The sequence below is a fragment of the Prionailurus bengalensis genome, chromosome A1, assembly GCF_016509475.1.
Source record: "Prionailurus bengalensis isolate Pbe53 chromosome A1, Fcat_Pben_1.1_paternal_pri, whole genome shotgun sequence".
NCBI classification, from domain to species: Eukaryota; Metazoa; Chordata; class Mammalia; order Carnivora; family Felidae; genus Prionailurus; species Prionailurus bengalensis.
In genome coordinates, this window is record NC_057343.1 from 223,194,356 (window position 1) to 223,213,093 (window position 18,738).

At 33.5% G+C, this 18,738-nt stretch overlaps 1 protein-coding gene across 1 annotated transcript in view; it reads left to right on the plus strand.

Moving 5' to 3' along the window:
* The window catches only part of CDH12 (cadherin 12), a 275,168-nt gene that overhangs the window by 193,090 nt on the left and 63,340 nt on the right, over nucleotides 1–18,738 (plus strand). The window lies entirely within an intron of this gene.

Below are 18,738 nucleotides of genomic sequence, written 5' to 3' on the forward strand. Positions count from 1 at the left end.
TGCAGAAATTATAATAATTTTTCAGATATTTTTCGTCTTTAGGAAATAGAAGCCAATAGATAAAAATTAAATGACTTAAGAGTTTCATTTTCCATTAGAATCATGCTCAGTATGACTTTAATATAAAATAATACAAGCCAGTAATTGAACAATGAGTCTTATGTTGTTGATTCCTGTTAAAGTAAAATATTCACGATAGGTTGGAATCTTGCTCTAATTTTTTTACCTGTAAAAGTAATATAAATATGAATATTCCATTTTGATTTAAGACTCATATTTATGACAAATGTGACACCATATTATTTGCTCTATTATGCAATTTGCCTAAGAATTCTCTGCCTTCTCCTTACCTATTATATTTGAATCATTTCCATATGCTTTCATGTAAGTATCAGATGATATTCCAGTGATGCTATTTACATTACTTTAGTCTTATTTTAGTTTTGCAATAGGTGAAAATTGCTACAGTTTCTATGATAATAGAATGTTTCACACCTGTATTTTCTCTGCAACTCTGTGCTTCTTATTGAAAATGAATACTTCTCACTTGTGTTATATCTAGTTTTCTTCTACAGTATTGCATTTAACACCAATCAGTACCTGTTCGATTTCTGGTGCATTTTCAAGGATTAGTTCAGTGTTCTTAAGACTTAGAATACAAAAACTGAAAGTCTCTGTCACTGGTTACACAAGGAACTTGATTAAATCCCTAGATACTCATTTGAGTGAACAGTTTATAAAACCAAAACAAAATGATTTTCCTCTTTCAATCCCAGTAGGAGAGTTTGAGTTCATCTACCAAAGTATAAAACACTGAGAATATTTAACTAAATGGATATTTTATTCCTTTAGCTGAATTCATTTTCATATTTTACTACTTTATCATTTTCTGTTAATATCATTAACATATATTTTCGTATGGAAATATTTCACTTAGTGCTCAGAAGGTCCAATGGCAAATGTCATGAGTGGCAATTAGAAGTCATCATACTTAAGCAAATGAAATGTCTGTGACAAATGGTGAGTATGTAATGTGCTATAATTAATAACACAGTCTTATGGCAACACTTTTCCTTACTTTGCTATTAAGGGAACCAGATAAAACATAAATATTAAAGAAGAAGAAAGAAATAGTGCATTTGATTCTTTAATATTTGACATTAATAAAGAATATATTTCCAACTTGAAAAGTACTGATTATTTTTATTTTTATTTCTTTTATTTCTTTATTTTTACTTTTGACATGTGACAAGCTGTAGTAGCTAAATGAAGGGGATAGTTTGGAAGACTACTCTACTTTTATATAAATGGCATCACTGTGAACGTGGGCCCTTCCTGTTTTGTGTTTTGTGCATTTAAAATATGTTCCTTCTAGCGAATAGGAAGTAGCAAAGATATTCCTAGGTAGCATCAATATTCTCATTCATGAGGATTATAATGATGCTCTTCAGATGAAGGATATAAAACCCAGCCAGTGGAGGATACAATTTCTGCTGGTATGGATGAAGGGTGATTTGTAAAAAATTGGGCAGGAATCCAGATAAATAGGCTGGGGTACAGGGAAATAAAAATATCTCCATGAAAAAGAGGCTAGATTATACTTAGGAAGCCAAGATAGTGTGCTCAGGTCCTGCTGAAACAGGACGATCACTTCTAGAACTTACCCAGTGAAAAGAGAACCTGGATAAAGCAATATGTTTGCTTGGGATTTATTCAAAGTTGAATATGTAGGTCTGAAGACAACCAGCAAGGAATGTGGGGGATAAGTTCACTAGAATTTTCAGAATATTTATATGTCATGTCAGGAACTTTATCTTATTCCCTATTCACAACAACAGTTCTGTATTTTCCACATTGACTGTTAAAAACAACAACAACTGAGGTGTAGGAAGGTTAAATAACTTGCTTGAGATCAGCAATTTAAGTAGAGATTTTTTTCTCAGAAGTTCAGACTCCTTCTAGTGTAACATAATGTTAAAGTGAAAGTTATTCTTTTCTTTTATATGCCCTCTAAAACCATACTTTTTAAAACACTTGCAAAAAAGTCACATGACATATGTTGAATTGTCACCATTCCTGCACAGAGAAACAAGAGGGCAAAATAAATATACTGAACAGGTCACCATGATAAAATTATTTTCTACTTGTATTACATGCATTTTTGAACTATAGTCTCAAAGTATAATGGGTGAGAGATATTTTTGAATCATGAGAAAGAAAAGGGTTTTCAGATTTTGCATGAATAAGAAATTAATCCCCTTGAAATTTTACATGCCATTGTGTCAAGCCCCTTTTACTGTATTGTCATTTCGAATTACATCCTTGAGAGGAAAAGACAGAATACAGGTCTAAACAGAAAAGCCATTTATTTAGAAGTCAATGCTCTTTTTGCAAGAATATTTCTCATGTGCAGCAATTAAGCTGCAAGTGTGACATAACATTACAAACTGAAATGATAATCTTTTCAACCTTAAGAGTAAAATATATATATATATATATATATATATATTCTATACATAAATAACTTAAAAGAAAATCCCCACAACTAGCTGCATTTATTCATGCCTGATAAGCAATTATTCTGAAAAAAAAAGAACAACAACTTCATTCAGATGAATTTCATGAGCTACAATTTCTCATTGTTTAAAAATTTCAGAAGATAATTTCTTAAAATTTAATCATAATTTGTTTGGGCTTTGTGTGTGTACGTATGCATATGTGACACTGTTAAGTACCCATTTCCATTCATTTCCTTCTCTAAATCTGTTAGAGGTGAAAAAAAGATGGAATGACACACGCATTTGTATCATGCATGTGTAAGCAGTTTGCTGTTTTATTGTTGAAAAATACATGGTTCCTGAGATATCAGAACTTCCTGCCAATATGATATGATGATGATGACAATGATATTGACTAGTAAATTAGTGTGTGTCATGTACTGTGCACAGTGATTTGCATATATATTCCCTTCTTACTTTTATAATGACTTTATAGTATTTTCTCAATTTTAGAAATAAAGTAGCAAGGCACATTATTAAGAAAAGTTGCTATAAGTTAAGTTTTTAAAAGTTATAAACTTGTTCAAGATCATGCAGCCACTAGGTGAGAGAACCAAAACTTCATCTTACGTAGTGACTTCAGGTCTCTCGTTTACATTCTCCCTCTTGAAAGACAATTTGCCTTTGATACCTGTGTGTGATTTAAAATGTCCTATAGATAACCTAGAAAACTATCCAAAACAAATATGGAAATGGAAATCATACCTGACATGTTAAAAGAGCTGTACCTGTAGTCGTATAAAGACAAAATATTTTCTTTGCAAAATCTTTTCCATATACTTATAAAACTACCATCTACCATAACCAAGAATATCTGCAAAAGATCTCTATCTGTTAAAATAATCTACAGGAAAATGCTGATGGTTTCCATTACTTGAATTTTAAATGACAAAACCATCTAACAAGCTGATCTAAATAATACATTATGAGGTCAAATCAATTAAGTGATGTGGTTAATTCACATTAGGCAAAATATTCATGCTTCTCCCACTTGGTCTCTTTCTTCTGTATCATAATTTTGTAATGAATGTGAGATCAACCTTAGTGAAATAAAGCAGTCCATACAGAACATTGGATGAAAGAGATACTTCATTTATAGGAAATGTAAAGAGGTATTTTCTTCTTCTTTCTTTTGAGTAAGAGAACTCTGTGTAAGGTAAATAAGGTCAAATGTAGAAAATAGGACATTAATAATTGTTCTAAGAAAAATTCTTAAAAGTAAGTAAAACTATTTTAAATAAATTCTATTTTAATAAGATACCTACCAAACATGTTTATATTGACTGTTGATAGCTATCAGTATTTTGATTTGGGTAATAGTCAATAAAACATTATTTGAACAATAATTACTATATAAAATATATAGTTGTATCCATATATATAGTTAGTTAATTTAATGAATAAGATATTTGCAAATACTAGACTTCACCCAGGAAAAGTTGTTATTGTCCTCAAATTAACAAAAAAACAATGTAAGTAAAATTAAAGTATTAAATACATCAGCCAAAATGTCTACTGCACAATGAATAATGTTTGATCTTGTTTACATGAACTATAAGACAATGACTACAGATCTATGGATAAAAAATATGTATATATATTTCTATTATACATTCATGATATAGAAAGACTATAGACTGCCAAGGTCAGTTATGAGTTATTAAAAAAAACAAATGCTGATAACTATACATTTATTTAGTTTAAAATATTTATGTTCAGTTAAAATATATTTCATTTTTTCATCCTGTTATTACTTTTCTGGCATCCAAATTAAGACTGTTTCTTTTATTATTTTGAAATGTATAATATAGGATTGTTTATTGTTAAATACATGTTTATTACAATATGTAATTTATAAAGATTTTCATTAGAATCAACATACACCCAATTATAACCAGTTGGGGGAACAAAATCTATTTCTCTTTACCATTTAGCATCCTTAACTTGGAAAACTGTAAGCTTCTAGAGTGAAATTTTCTTGTTAAAAATTTAATAAGCCTTTAAAAATAAAGGGCTAAAAGCTAATTGAATTTTGACAGTCAGATCCAGCCATAGAAAATATGCCTTTACATTCTTCCAGGTTTCCAAGGGGATTGTCATGGGGCTGAATGAGGTAAATCAAACATACAAATTCTATGATTTAAGTTTATTTATGCAAATAATATACAATCTGAAAGTATACATGTATACAATATGACAGTTCATGACTTTGTGTATATTTTGTAGACATCAATTTTTATAGAACTATCTAAATCAGATAGGTAGATAGAAAGATAGATAGATGATAGGTAGATAGATGATAGATAGAATCTCAGAATCATTAAGTAACATCACAGAGAAAATATTTCCTGGCCTTTGAGTGTAGAAAAGGCCTTCTGCTGCCCAGTGTGTGTGTGAATATGGAAACATTGAGGAACACTTCATTGTTTTCACAAACTACCCTGTCACTGCCAGACATGAATTGTATAGAACTCTCACATCCCAACTTATGTGGAGACTCCGACAACTGGCCCACTTCCTACCTGCAGGTCAAGTGCAAATAATGGATAACATCATAGCATGTTCCTAAGTTTTCTCTGTAAAGGTGAAACAAAGGCCAAATTTCTGCTTTTAGCACTATCTCCAATATGTTATCTTAGGTGCAGGAATGGGAAAGAGAAAATGGTGACAAGTACTCTGAAAAATGTACTGGAAGAAGTATGGTCAAAATAATGGGTCTTATGTGAAATCCACTGCTTAAATGAGGATAACGTCAGCCTCTTTCCAATATTTGGGATTGAGAGTGTGGTTGGGTCAGTTTGGTTTGCAAGGTTAACAGTATAATAACATATTATTTAGTACAGAAGCTTTCACTATAAATACAAGTTGAGGCTTCTTGAAAACAGGTGAAGGATTTAAATAGTAATACAAGAAAGCAACAATATATTAATGGGTCGACATAAAGTCATGTTTGTTTATGTTTCTCAAATTTAGTACTGGTGCTGATTCAGTATCAATGTTAGAACATGTTTTAATTCCCACAATTGAATTTTTACTAATATTTAAGTAATTTCAACTAGATAACACTTTTAGAGCATTTTCTGACAAAAATTTTCCCTAGTCTAGGGCTCTAAGGGGCTTGTTTATTTCCCAGAGGCCTCTACAGTAAGAAGAAAATGTAAATTTCAGAAGTAATGTTTTATATATTATTCATATTTAATCAAAAATTATGTAGATGCTATCTATAAATACATGACTTTTTATATCAATACCTCCCAAAGATGTGAATGCAGATTGAAAAATAGACAAATAGGTCTTTGGTATTGTGGGATGCATAATATGTGACAGTTATATGTTACCCATATTCCTAATTTATGTATGTAGACATGTTTTTATATGTGTATCTCTGTATGTGTATATGTGCGTGTGTGTGTGTGTGTGTGTGTGTGTGTGTGTAGAACTCCTCACTTGGGGGGGAATATTTAAAAAGCATAAAATAAAGAAATTGTAAATCTAAGAGTTTGGAAATATTACACAAAGAACTTTTATTACCTGGGTCTCATAAAAATTGTAGGCATGAGTGATAAAAATAGTCATATTTGATGGCTCTATTTCTATTTTTGAAAATCAAGCTAAGCCATAATAAAACTAGCTTTTTACTTAAGTGGAACAAACACTTCTACTTTAATTCCCAAATGACTCCTTTGTCTACTTCAATAAAAACAAGCAAGAGAGAGCTATTTCCTGACGATAAGGCATGCAAATGATGACTTGAGTTGTATTCACCACAGTGCTCCCAATAGTTCTTAAATCTTATTTGCCCTAACAATCCCTTGAGATCCTTTGTCCCTGTGATGGAAGTTCTGTTTCAAGTGACATAGCTTGGACCCAGATATCTGAATTTCAAACAAGTAATCTGGTAGATTCTAAATCATCTACAGTGAATAATTTGAAAATCACTGGTTTACTGTGATGAAACAATTTAGAAGGCATTTTCTTTCTTTCTTTTTAAATATGTTTTAGTGTTTATTTATTTTTGCAAGAGAGGGAGAGACAGAGTTCGAGCAGGGGAGAGGCAGAAAGAGAGGGAGACAACAGAATCAGAAGCAGGCTCCAGGCTCTGAGCTGTCAGCACATGGCTTGAACTCATGAACTGTGAGATCATGACCTCAGCCGAAGTCGGACACCTAACCAACTGAGCCACCCAGGCACCCCTAGAAGGCATTTTCATTATTCCTTAAATAGAGGTAATGAGTTAACTTCTGTATATCATTAGAGTTATTTTTATCCATACAAGAGTCTATTCCTACAAGCATATATAGGTAAAATCTGAATATTAAAATTTATTCACTTTACACTATTTTGAAAAGCTTTGTGTTTTTGTTTGTTTTTGTCTTTTACAATTAAACACTCATATACAGTTACACATCTTGCTTAAAAGTATTCCAAAGAGCCTACAGATGTCAGATATGGATGCTTAGAGGCTAACACACAGCTGAATCCCTTTGAATGCAAGCTCAGTGAATGAATGCAAGCTCCAGCTTCTCCAATGAGAAGGGAATAGTTTCACTAGACTCCAGGTAGGCAGATGTAAGCAAACAAAAAATAGTTACCACAATTTTAAAATAATTTGTCGTCGCTATTACTGTCACATTAGTATACATTATGCTTTGTTAATGAAAGCATGAATCTTTTTTTAAGTGATGCTGAAGGTTTTGCTGACTTATTTGGTCCTTTTCACCATGTGGCAAAGGGCACAAGATTGCAGCCTGGTTGCTCCATGGCCCCGCTGCCTGATTTGCAAAAGAACTAAGCTTTTGAGCTACAACTTCTGTTGGTCTTTAAGAAATCTGACTTTTAGTTTTAAATTATTTTGTGAACCATAGTAAATAATGTTTAAAACTGAAATGGTATTAAAAGATACCGTGCTTAATCTTACCAATGTTATTAACAATATCTAAAGACCATGGGACTTATAAATATTTAAAATATTTGTCAGTATTCATCTGTGCACTTTGTAGCTCACCTAAGAGTCCTTTTTTTTTTTTAATTCAAATCCTGGAGAAGTGGCTTGGATGTTTTGGCATCATATAATCCACAATTCAGATGTGAGATTTTACCTATGATGTAATAAAACTCAGGTTCTGAAACAGACAAGTCAGGTAATGAGCAAGTTCTCCCATTTCCACTTTCCAGCCCTCCCGCAAAAATAGGAGAAAAATTCCTTTTGTGACATTTCCTGTCAGAGCAAGTAAATAGATGCCAGCAACCGAATTTATCAGATTTAAGTAATAAGAAAACCCCTAAGTCTCTGGGTGCAAAGCATACCTATCTGTTACTTCCTTGTTAAGTCTTCAAATTCACAAGTCCTCAGTTTGCTTTTCTGCATTTTCCTGCCCAGGCTGCATCAGCCAGTTCCAAGACTATTTCCAGGTGGTACAGTTGTATTACTCTTTATGGCCTATGGTGATGATTTTAGTGTGGACAGCAGCTAATCCTTATTGCACATGTACTATGTAAAGTACATTAAAGCTGCATATTAACTTCTTTAATCCTTATGAATAGCTTTTGTTTATTTACACACATTTAAAAGAAGAAACTGCAAGAAAAAGAGATGGAAAGAGGTGGGGCCAGGTACTTCGTAGTTACATGTGCAATGCAGCAGAACACAATTGGGCACCATATTAAAGCTGTAATTTTTAAATATGAATATTTATGAAAATATAGATCACTGCTTCCTACACCAGAACCACCGAGTCAAAGTGAGAGCCCTTGAATGTGAACATGGGGCATTCTATCTACTTCTCCACTAATCAAACTGAAAAGACATTCTCTCCAAGACTGAGAGTATTTTTTATGTTTATAAGATTTGTAGAATCGAGAGAGCCAAGGCTTTGGGAAGGGTACTGATGGAAAGCTTAGTTTCACCATTAAGTCACTGGGGCCTGAATAGCTAAATAAACTCTCGCTATCTCATGTTTTTACAGCATCAAATTAAGATAATAAATAGGGGGGCCATATATTGTGGTTTGCCTGAGACAGCTCCAGTTTTCACATGTGGTCTCGAATTAATTACAAATAGTGATTGCTTTTGCTCTCAAAAGTGGTTCTGTTTGGATAGTAAATTAAGTAGGCATCTTAATAATAATAGAGCTTCTGGGAGGATTAAGTAAAATAATGCAATTGAAGTATCCAACAGTGAGTGTTTTTTTTCCTCCTCCTCTCCTCCCTCCCACATTTTCCTTCCTCCCTCTTTTCAACCTTATCCCCATTCCTTCTTTGTATCTGTCTCTTCAACTAGAGTATAGGCTCATTTTATACCATTTCTTTGTGTCTGTTGCTTCTCCTTTATCAGAATTTCCCATTAATGTGTGATCAAACATGAATTGAAGAGAAAAGTAGCTCAAGAAATAGCTCATGCCTGTATTGTAGCTGAATTTACCACCAGGAAAAAAAAAAATTCTTAGGACTGATTGTATAACTTTTATATACATTAAAAAATGAATTTCAAGATTTCTAACTCCACGGAAATATTTAGGAAGTGAATATAAAATTCTATCACCAAAATAGTGTCATCTTTACCCATGAACATTTATAATGAATAGTTTGATTTAAATACAATTTTCTGATTTCATTATACTTTTTAACCCAGAGAATACACAGTGGCAGGATTATTAAATTAAAACTAACTTATGACATCTCCAGTTGCTTGATACTTACCCCCTCAAGCTTTTAATACACAGATTTCTAACACTGGTGATAATTTTTAATTTCTAATGTGAAACATCCTAAATTCAACATTTATTTCACATGGTTTAAATTTCTCTTTTTCATGTGTGCCTCTCATTGGTCTTAACATTTATATAGGCAAAGAAATCGAACTTCTTCAGTATTTCTTTATCAGAGTGAAACAGAATATAGGCAATAACCACGGACACCAAACATTTTGTACGTAAGAAACCTAGTTTGTTAACAAATATCGACACAATTAATTATAGTATTTAATGAATGTTTAATTGATTGCTAGTTTTATTGAAGTGTAAGTGCAAAAAAGGCTATATCTTTTTTGTGTGTTGGTACAAAAAGGATAAAAAAATTTAATGACTTCCCTCAAGCAGCTCTGTGTATAATGGAGAGATTAAGTTAATGGACAATTATACTACTTGAAATAAAATAAATGATAGACTTATGCACACAATGACACATAAATGTATTAGATGGGCATCCAAATCATTAGAGAATAGATTTGAGAGGATTTTGAAGGAAATAATATCCACATTAATTTCTGAAACCCACAGTAAGAATTAGCCAGTGGGAGAGCAAATGTTCGCCAAAATATTTAGATGATGCAAAAACATCATGTTTTATTTAAAGGATTTTTTGTATAGAATTATGGGAAAAAATGAAAGTGAGAAGGCAAGAAAATGTTTCATCAAAAATGGCTTTAAGCTGCCCTTGAAAGAATGAGGAATATATTTTTTAAGTGTTTATTTATTTTTGAGAGAGAGAGAGAGAGAGAGAGAGAGAGCAAGTGTGAGCGGGGCAGAGAGTGAGAGGGAGACAAAGAATCCGAAGCCAATTCCAGGCTCTGAGCTGTTAGCATGAGGCTTGAACTCACAAAACTGTGAGCTCGTGACCTGAGCTGAAGTCAGTCGCTAAACCGACTGAGTCACCCAGGAGCCCCAGGAATAGAATTTATACATATAAAGAAGAGGAGTAGCAGGCCAGTGAAACAATTTAGGCATAAGCAGCAAAATAGGGAAGACATAAGAAGTGTTCAAATAATAAAATACATGCGTACAGAAAATTTTAAAACATTGTCTACAAATATGATGCATGAATATGTGATGAATATTCATAAATAATATTTGTAGTTCAATGAATTGGATGCTTTGCAAGAATTAGTTTTGCCTAAAAAAATGTTATAAAGGAAGAAACTTTATCAAATTTCTCTTTTCCAGACTACTCTCATAATGTTTCCAAAAAATTCTTTTGAGAAATCAAATATTTGAGTAAATAATATTCACAGATGAATTTAGATTCCAAACATTTTTTCAGAAGCTTAGATAATAAGGTGTCATATTTATTAATAATTTTTAATAAAAATTCTAGTGTTGCTTATTTTTGTGAAATCAGTGGCTAATATCGCTGACAATTCTCTATGTGCCATATTTTGTTAGCTGGAACAGAAATTACATAAGACAAAGACAAGAGCAAGGTTTACATATTTAATGGAGGTTTTAAGGGAATATTAAATGTACTCCATAGAAATGAATGAACAATGGAAAGTTACTGATGCACTTGAAATGTTGTGAACTCTTGCCAAGATCTCCATCATGTTTACTATTATGTAATGGGGATAGTGGTTATATAAATCATATATATTAAAAATACATATTTTTGAGAATCAGACGCACTTTTAATTCTGGCAATCATTAAGTAATACAAATGGATTATGTTTCACAGTTTATTTGGAATTAGCTTGGTTGGGATTTCCAATGCAATCTCTTGAAAAAAAATAATATTATAAAGAGCAATTAATTTTGCAAGGAAATACAGATATGTGTTAATTGGATCTATAATTTAGCAGAACTATAGTACTAAACATAATGCCTCCTTGAAAAATTTTGTAGTGGAAAGCTGGGAGCTATGTAATAAGGGAGGGATTATTGGAAGAACGGAAAGAGATGGAATAAATGTCCTTTTCTTTCTTGGGTACGGAAGTAAAAGTAATTTTAATTTTAGAGCAGCATCCCTTTCTAAGAACCATCTTACATCTAATACATGCTCTTGTCTCTCTGTCATTGATTTTGCTCTCTAAGCATTGAAAAAGGAAACTTTCCTTAAGTCTATCCAACTCCAATTGACCCTTAATTGGGATTTGCATTCATCAGTCTTCCTGAAATTAAGAATAATTTGAATTATTTGCATTTTAAAAGAATTTATTTGTTCATCCAATATTGTCTCTGTTTGAATGACATTCAGGCAGTAAAAACAGGTGAAGTTTAGATCAGAGATGCCACCTGATTGGTTCATCTCATGTACCTCAATTTCTTCATTGGTAGAGTGGTATGCTGGAGCTCGCTCTACTGATCCTCAAGCCAATTGTGCACATCTCCCATCTCTATTCAGTGATGTCACATTGGCTTGAAAGCAGGGATGCTGGGAGTTCTTTCACCCCAGAAACTGAGAAACACTGAAAAATTTGAGCTTACCCATATCTCTTCTCCCTCCCTACTTTGATCCAATTGTCAAACATTTACTAGAACGTCACTGACTGGGAATCATCATAATAGTATCTGTCTCATACTCTTAATGTGAGGATAAAATTAGTTATAATGGGAAAGTGCTTAGAGAAGTACCTGAGAATAGGAATCACTATATAAATAATTCCTTTGATAGTGACGATGGTGATGATGATGCTGGCGATGGAGATGATGTGGTCTATTCTACTTAAAGAGTATCTCTTTTTAAAAAGTTCTCTCTTTCCGTCATATTGACACTCATAGATTTTCTAGAAGTTCATATATGTCCTTGCAACAGTCTTCTCAATGATAAAAGAAATGGAGTTTCCAGATAAAAGTGATATAAATGATCCTATTCATGCAGTGCAGCACAGAAAATAGAGTGCACGTGGGGGATGGCAGGCAGAATAGTCATAAGAAAGCCAGTTAGATAACTGGAGTGACACAAGACGAGTAGTGTGAGTCATTTAATCTGTGATGGTGGTACTGATGGCAGTTGTGAAAAATGGGAATATGTGGCTACGTTCAAATGATTTTAGGAGCTAAAATGTCAGTGATATCAATGAATTATTGGGGTTTAAATAGAAGAGGCAGGGGGACACCTCAGTTGAAATTGGATAGAAGGGTGAAAGAACGCTTACTGATATAAGAGGCTAATATTGAAGTTTCCACTGGGAGCTAAGCTACAATGGATACCACATGACCAAGTATGGTCCCAGAAACAAAATACAGAATTTACAATAGAAAGTCAGGATGCATTTAAGATTCTTGAAGCCCTCAATCACAGGGAGGCTATTGTTGTGCTTTTAAAATACTATAGAGTGTGGAGTGGAGGGAGAATTTTGTACTGAGGATTTCTTTGCATAAAACCCCGTGCAGTTTCCATCTAATGAAAATAAGAGTGGAGCTACCCTTCCCTTGCCTCTCAGGTCTTGTGAGGGGAGCCTTCCTTCATGAAGAGCCAATGATAAAATCCAGTATATTTTCCCATATTATTTCAGAAAATGGGCAAAATCGAGGGTCTGAGCCTTGCCTTATGCTTAGGAACGTGAAAGTATCTTCAGAAAGAGCAGATACTGGAATAAGGCTTTGTCTGGGAGAGTAATTACCTGACAACAAAAGGAGGGGTTAGTTGTGGAAGCTGAATGTCCAAACCAGAGTCAGTTTAAGTTCTGCCACAGAGATTTTCGTTGAAGTGAGAATCTGTGTGTGAAATGGATTGTTTGGAGATCCAGAGCCTAAGGGGAATGTTACATCAAAGCAGAGGCAATGCCTTTGTCTTGGGTATATAGTGGGAGAAGCTCTCAAGAGCTCCCAAAAGAGCCATTAGAGCCATTACCTTTAATCCCAGAGAAGCAAAACCTATCTATTCAAGTGAAAACAGCCCAAAAAAAAAAAAAAAAACTAGCTTTGTTGCCTCTTATGAGGTAAAAACACTGTTGCAAAGTGGATGATGAGACAGAGGGAAGCCTGCCACACCATTCATATCCCCAAACAAAGTCCCATCCCTTGCTGGCCCAGGTGCCCTTGTCGGCAGGGAGGCAGACGAGAGAACTCTAAATTTTGTATAAGGATTGATTAATAATTAATAATTAATAAGTTGAGAATTTCTCATTTGCAAATCTAAAATTTGTGAGATCAAGTGAACATAGGACTGTCTATTATTTAGAGTTGAGCAGAAACATCATTGATTCACCATAGTCTCATCCAAGAAAAGAGAAAGCTTACCCTCGCTGAATAAGGTCTAAAGGAGCAGTGGAAGAAAAAGAAAGGAAACACGTTTGGGTTTGTTTTTAATGTTTTTTTTTTTAATTTATTTTTTGAGAGAGAGAGGTAGAGCACAAGTGGGGGTGGGGCAGAGAGACAGGGAGACACAGAATCCTAAGTGGGATCTAGGCTCTGAGCTGTCAGCACAGAGCCTGACATGGTACTTGAACTCAGGAACCGTGAGGTCTTGACCTGAGCTGAGGTCTAACGCTTAACTGAGCCACTCAGGTGCCTGGAAACATGTTTTTATTAAACGATGCATATTATGCCTTTTCAGACCAGCAGTAATACTGATGTGGGATTGTTTGAAGGTTCAGGAAGCTGAACTGTCTCCTATGTGATATGAGTTCATTTTTTTTCCCCTGTAAAATAGGAGACAGTGTCACCAACTCAGTTGGTCTTCAACTCACGTCAGTTCAACTTACTTTACAATGGTGTGAATGCGATACATATTTAGTAGGAACCGTACTTTGAATTTTGAAATGTGATCTTTTCCCAGGCTAGCTGTATGTGGTATGATATTCACCTGTGATGCTGAACAGAGGCAGCGAGCCACAGCTTCCAGTCAGTCATGCGATCATGAGGGTAAACAACTGATAATACAGTATTCATAAATTACGTGACATGGGCAGAACTTTGTTACAAAATAGGCTTTCGGTTAGGTGATGTGGCCCAAATGTAGTCTACTGTTAGTGTTCTGAGCATGTTTGAGGTAGGAGAGGCTAAGCGATGATGCTCAGTAGGTTAGGTGTATTAAATGCCTTTTCAACTTACGATGTTTTCAATTTATGATGGGTTTATTGGGACAAAACCCCATTATAAGTTGAGGAAAATCTGTAGAAAAAAAGTTAAAAAAAGTAAAAAAAAGTCGGTAGTAAAGATTTGTGGAAAATAAATCAGTGTAAAATAGAGGTCATAGCAAATGGTGGTAAGTTACCTTTGCAAATTTGTATGCTTTACAGCCAATCTGGAAAGTGCATTTGAGGTTAGTGATGAAAATTTATACTGATATCTAGCTGACTGCTTCTTTTTGGTTTTCCTCAGTCAGTCGCACCTCCTTCTTGAGAAAGAGGGTAATTATCATTATCAAGGGTTGAGTTTGACCGGACTGCAGCAACAACATGGACAAGATATATAGGCCATAGGTTAATATGATAATGAAACAACAAAACATGTTTTAGTCGAATGAGGAAAAAGATCAACAGAAAAATGATAATGAATTAGTGGATGTAGAGAGATCAATATATTGATATTAACTAAAGGTAAAGTTATTTATATTTGATATTAAAATTGATGTTTACTGCCTCTATATCAGTATTTGTTATATAAATAAGCCATAGTGGTAGTAACTGAACAAGCAAAATAGAAGGGCAGAAGATTATGATAATTATTGGCTTTGTCATATAGTTTCTACTATTTGGGATGTTTTCTAATAGCTTACCTCACAAATCCAACATCAGCCAGTTGACTTGCTTAGATTCTTAGCTTAAACGTCAGAAAAAGTGAACAGAATTGCATAACTTTCCCTTAAAGCACTGATGTTACTTAGCAATTTTACTTCATTTGTATAATTGTTTAATTCGTATCTACCTCCCCAACCAGGTCATTAATGCCATTAGGATAAACATAGTTCTGTATTTTTTGTTTTATTTGTTGTTTCTTTATCATTCCATTGAGGAAGCTACTAAATGTTGCAGTTGATTCACTCATCAATAATCCAAGTTACTGGATGACTTAACTAATCTACCACCCAAAGGAAATTTAGAAGGGACAATTCAATAATTAGCCCTAAATTTTTGTGCTGTGTATGGCTGCTCAGAGCTAGAAAGTTTGGAATGAATTTCTCATATCTCTGAGAAAAGAAATATTTCTATTATTAAATAGAATTGATAACATTTCATAAAACTTATAAGTCCATTAATATATTGTATATTGGGTCTATGGCAATTCATACTCATGGGTATAACTAACGAAAGTCTAGACTAGGCAATTATAACTTTTGTAAAAAGATGAAGTAATTTGGCCAATACAGTAAAGTTCTTGATTCCAGATACTTGACACTTCCAAAAATTTGTTCATCCCAGACCCATCCTAAGAATGAGCAGGACTAAATGTCTCTGTCACTACTGAGAGCTTCCACTTACTGTATGCTTAGTATGCTTGACTAAAATCTAGTTGGAATCCAACTTTGGTATCAGGATGGTTTTTTCTTGCGGACTATATTTCCGTTACTTTAATTTGTGCTTATTGAAAATACAGCTTCAGGCTTTTGAGGAAATAGAGGGCATAAAACATTCTTCAACCACCAAGATATTTTTACTCTTGAATCCTTCAGTTTTGAAAATATGGGGAAAGGCTTTCAGCTAAAATTAGAATGGCTTTTCAGAACTCTGTTAACACCTCCCTTTCTGTCATCTCCATATCTCTATAGGCAGTTTCCAGTTGACTACTGCAACTTCTACAGGAAAATAGTACAATACAGATATGGAGTTATCTAGAGAATTACTATTTGGAAAGCAACTAGTAATAATAGTTATTACTTAGGAGTTTCACTATTGTATGAGTGACATCACGATCTCATCATCATCACCATTATTATTATTCCAATTTTATAGATCAGGAAAAGAAGGATTAAATATTTTGCACCAGGTCACAGGGCTAATAAGAAGGTATAATAGGTACATAGTCCTTTATCCTCATACAGAAATATTGTTTGCTTCCATTTCCTTTTTCTTTTCTTTAGATAAGGTGAAATCATTTTGTGTGCTATTATTATCTTTGCTTATGAAATTAAAACAATAAAATATTGAGAAAGAAACATTTTATTTCTATGTCATTAGATGGTAAGTCACATACACACAAACGTGTGGGATGACTATTTGAACAATTAAATGTTTGAATTGAATCACTGAATCAATAGTTTTATGCTAATACACATTATTTTCAAAAGTTTAAACATACATGTAGCACTTCAAGCAATCATCTATTTACGAGATCTCAAATAATATGTTTTCATATTCCTAAGTATAGTAAGTTTTCTGTGCAGCTGAACATTGACTTCTTACATATTATTTTTGAGTAATTTTAGTTATTACAATAAACATAAAATGTATTTCAAAAGAGAATTTATAATGGATTGTTCTATTTTCTTTATACTTGCTGTTTTTATTACTAAATGTTGTCACTGCATTACATAGTTTATTCATTAACTTAATATATTTTTCCAAGTCCTGCAACTTTTATTTCTGAGTAGCTTAAAACATATTAATTTATGTTTTGTTAAGTAAATGTATCTCTTTTGGTATTTATATCAATGCTTGGAAATATTCCGAAGAATTCAGAGAAGGAAAGCCTATTGTATATCCTTTTTCCTTAGGTGTCACTGAATGCTCCCTGACACATACACAAAACCAGTGGGAGTCCTAATAAAGTACATTTTTAAAATTTTATTCAATTTTATTTTTTAATTTTTTAATGTTTATTTTTGAGAGAGAGACAGAGACAGAGACAGAGCACTAGCTGGGGAGGGGCAGAGAGAGAAGGAGACACAGAATCCGAAGCAGGCTCCAGGCTCTGAGCTGTCAGCACAGAGCCCGACGCGGGGCTCAAACCCAGGAACCATGAAATCATGACCTGAGTCGAAGTTGGACTCTTAACTAACTGAGCCACCCAGGCACCCCAAGTACATTTTTTGAAACAACAAAGTTCCTGAGAAGATACTCATTTAGCCTATAACTGAGTAATAGATACTTTTACCTTTGGAATTAATAGGGAGCATTATCTGTAAGAAGTTTTAGAATAAGATCACTATAATTCCATCTTAGTTCACTACATGCAGTTTTCTCGTTTTCCGTGAGAACTTTTTTTTTTCTTTTAAGCATAGCATGTATATTTGATGAGTATGTAAGCATATATTCCTATTGACTCTGAACAATTTCTTGTCACCTGTTTTATTTCTTAATCTGTCTTGTACAGGTAGTGCCATTAAGATGTTTCATATGCGTCAAAAGTAGGACACGCAGAAGTTGATGGAACTGTAATGACACAGTACATCACAAGCGATCCAACTTTGGCACAGCTGAAGATTACTTTAGTTTTGAATTAATCTGAATGACCCCAGCTTTATTTGCTGTCGAGTTTCTAGAAATGATAAAATGTCAAGTCACTGGAAATAAACCGACAGAGCCTAAAAAAATATGACATGACTAATGCATAGTTTCTCTGATCTGTTCCATATTCTGGAGACTTTATTTCTAACTACAGTATTTTATTTGGAAATGCTTGGCTTAATGAATATGTCTTCCACCCTACTAAAATGTGCTATCCTAAAGAACAGGAAATTCAGTGCTCTGTACATTTGTGTTTTATGTACACTAAAATCTCAATACACAAAAAAGATGTACATGGTAAATCACTATTTTCACTTTTATTATATCTTAATTTTGGTGGGACATGTTAGGGAGTGCTTTTGAGTCAGGTTTTTTTTGGAGAATGCTGGCATTTCAGTTTATTACAAGTTTTCCAGTGCCATCAGATAATTATAAAATTTGTAGGCATGCTATATGCTGACCACTTTTTAAGAAACTGCTATTTAACTTACTATTGACATAATACTACAAGGAATAGCCATCTTCACATTTATTGTTAGTGGCTTCATAAATTTCCTTTTATAAAACACAAAACTCATATCTCAGCATATTGTCTTGAAAAGGGGAACTCTCATTTAAAGTCTGCATTATCTGATGTCCTTCAGATATCTAAAAAATCTTCTTAAATTGGAGGGTCTCAATTCTGGCTAATTTTTTTTTTTTTACCTCCGCTAACCATAATCTCTTAATGATGATGCCAGACTAGATTATTTCCCTTGATTTTTAATTCTTTTAATTTTGCTTTTAACCGTTCAAATGAAATCTAACTCATAAAGCAAATATGTAATCTGAATTTGTTCCTATTGAATGGATTAGATAGAGTAAGCAGAAAAATTATACATACTTTAAGTTAGATGTCCATATTTTTCTAAAGATCCCATCCAACCTCCCCCTACCTCAGTCTGCACCACCATCATCACCTTGCACTGCTGGCCATGTTTGAGGTTTGAAATCCATTACCCTCAGCAGCTGCCTCCTTCACTCAAATCTCTGTCTGTCAGCTGTGTCTTTGATAACTTTTTTGGTCATTTCCTAACTAAA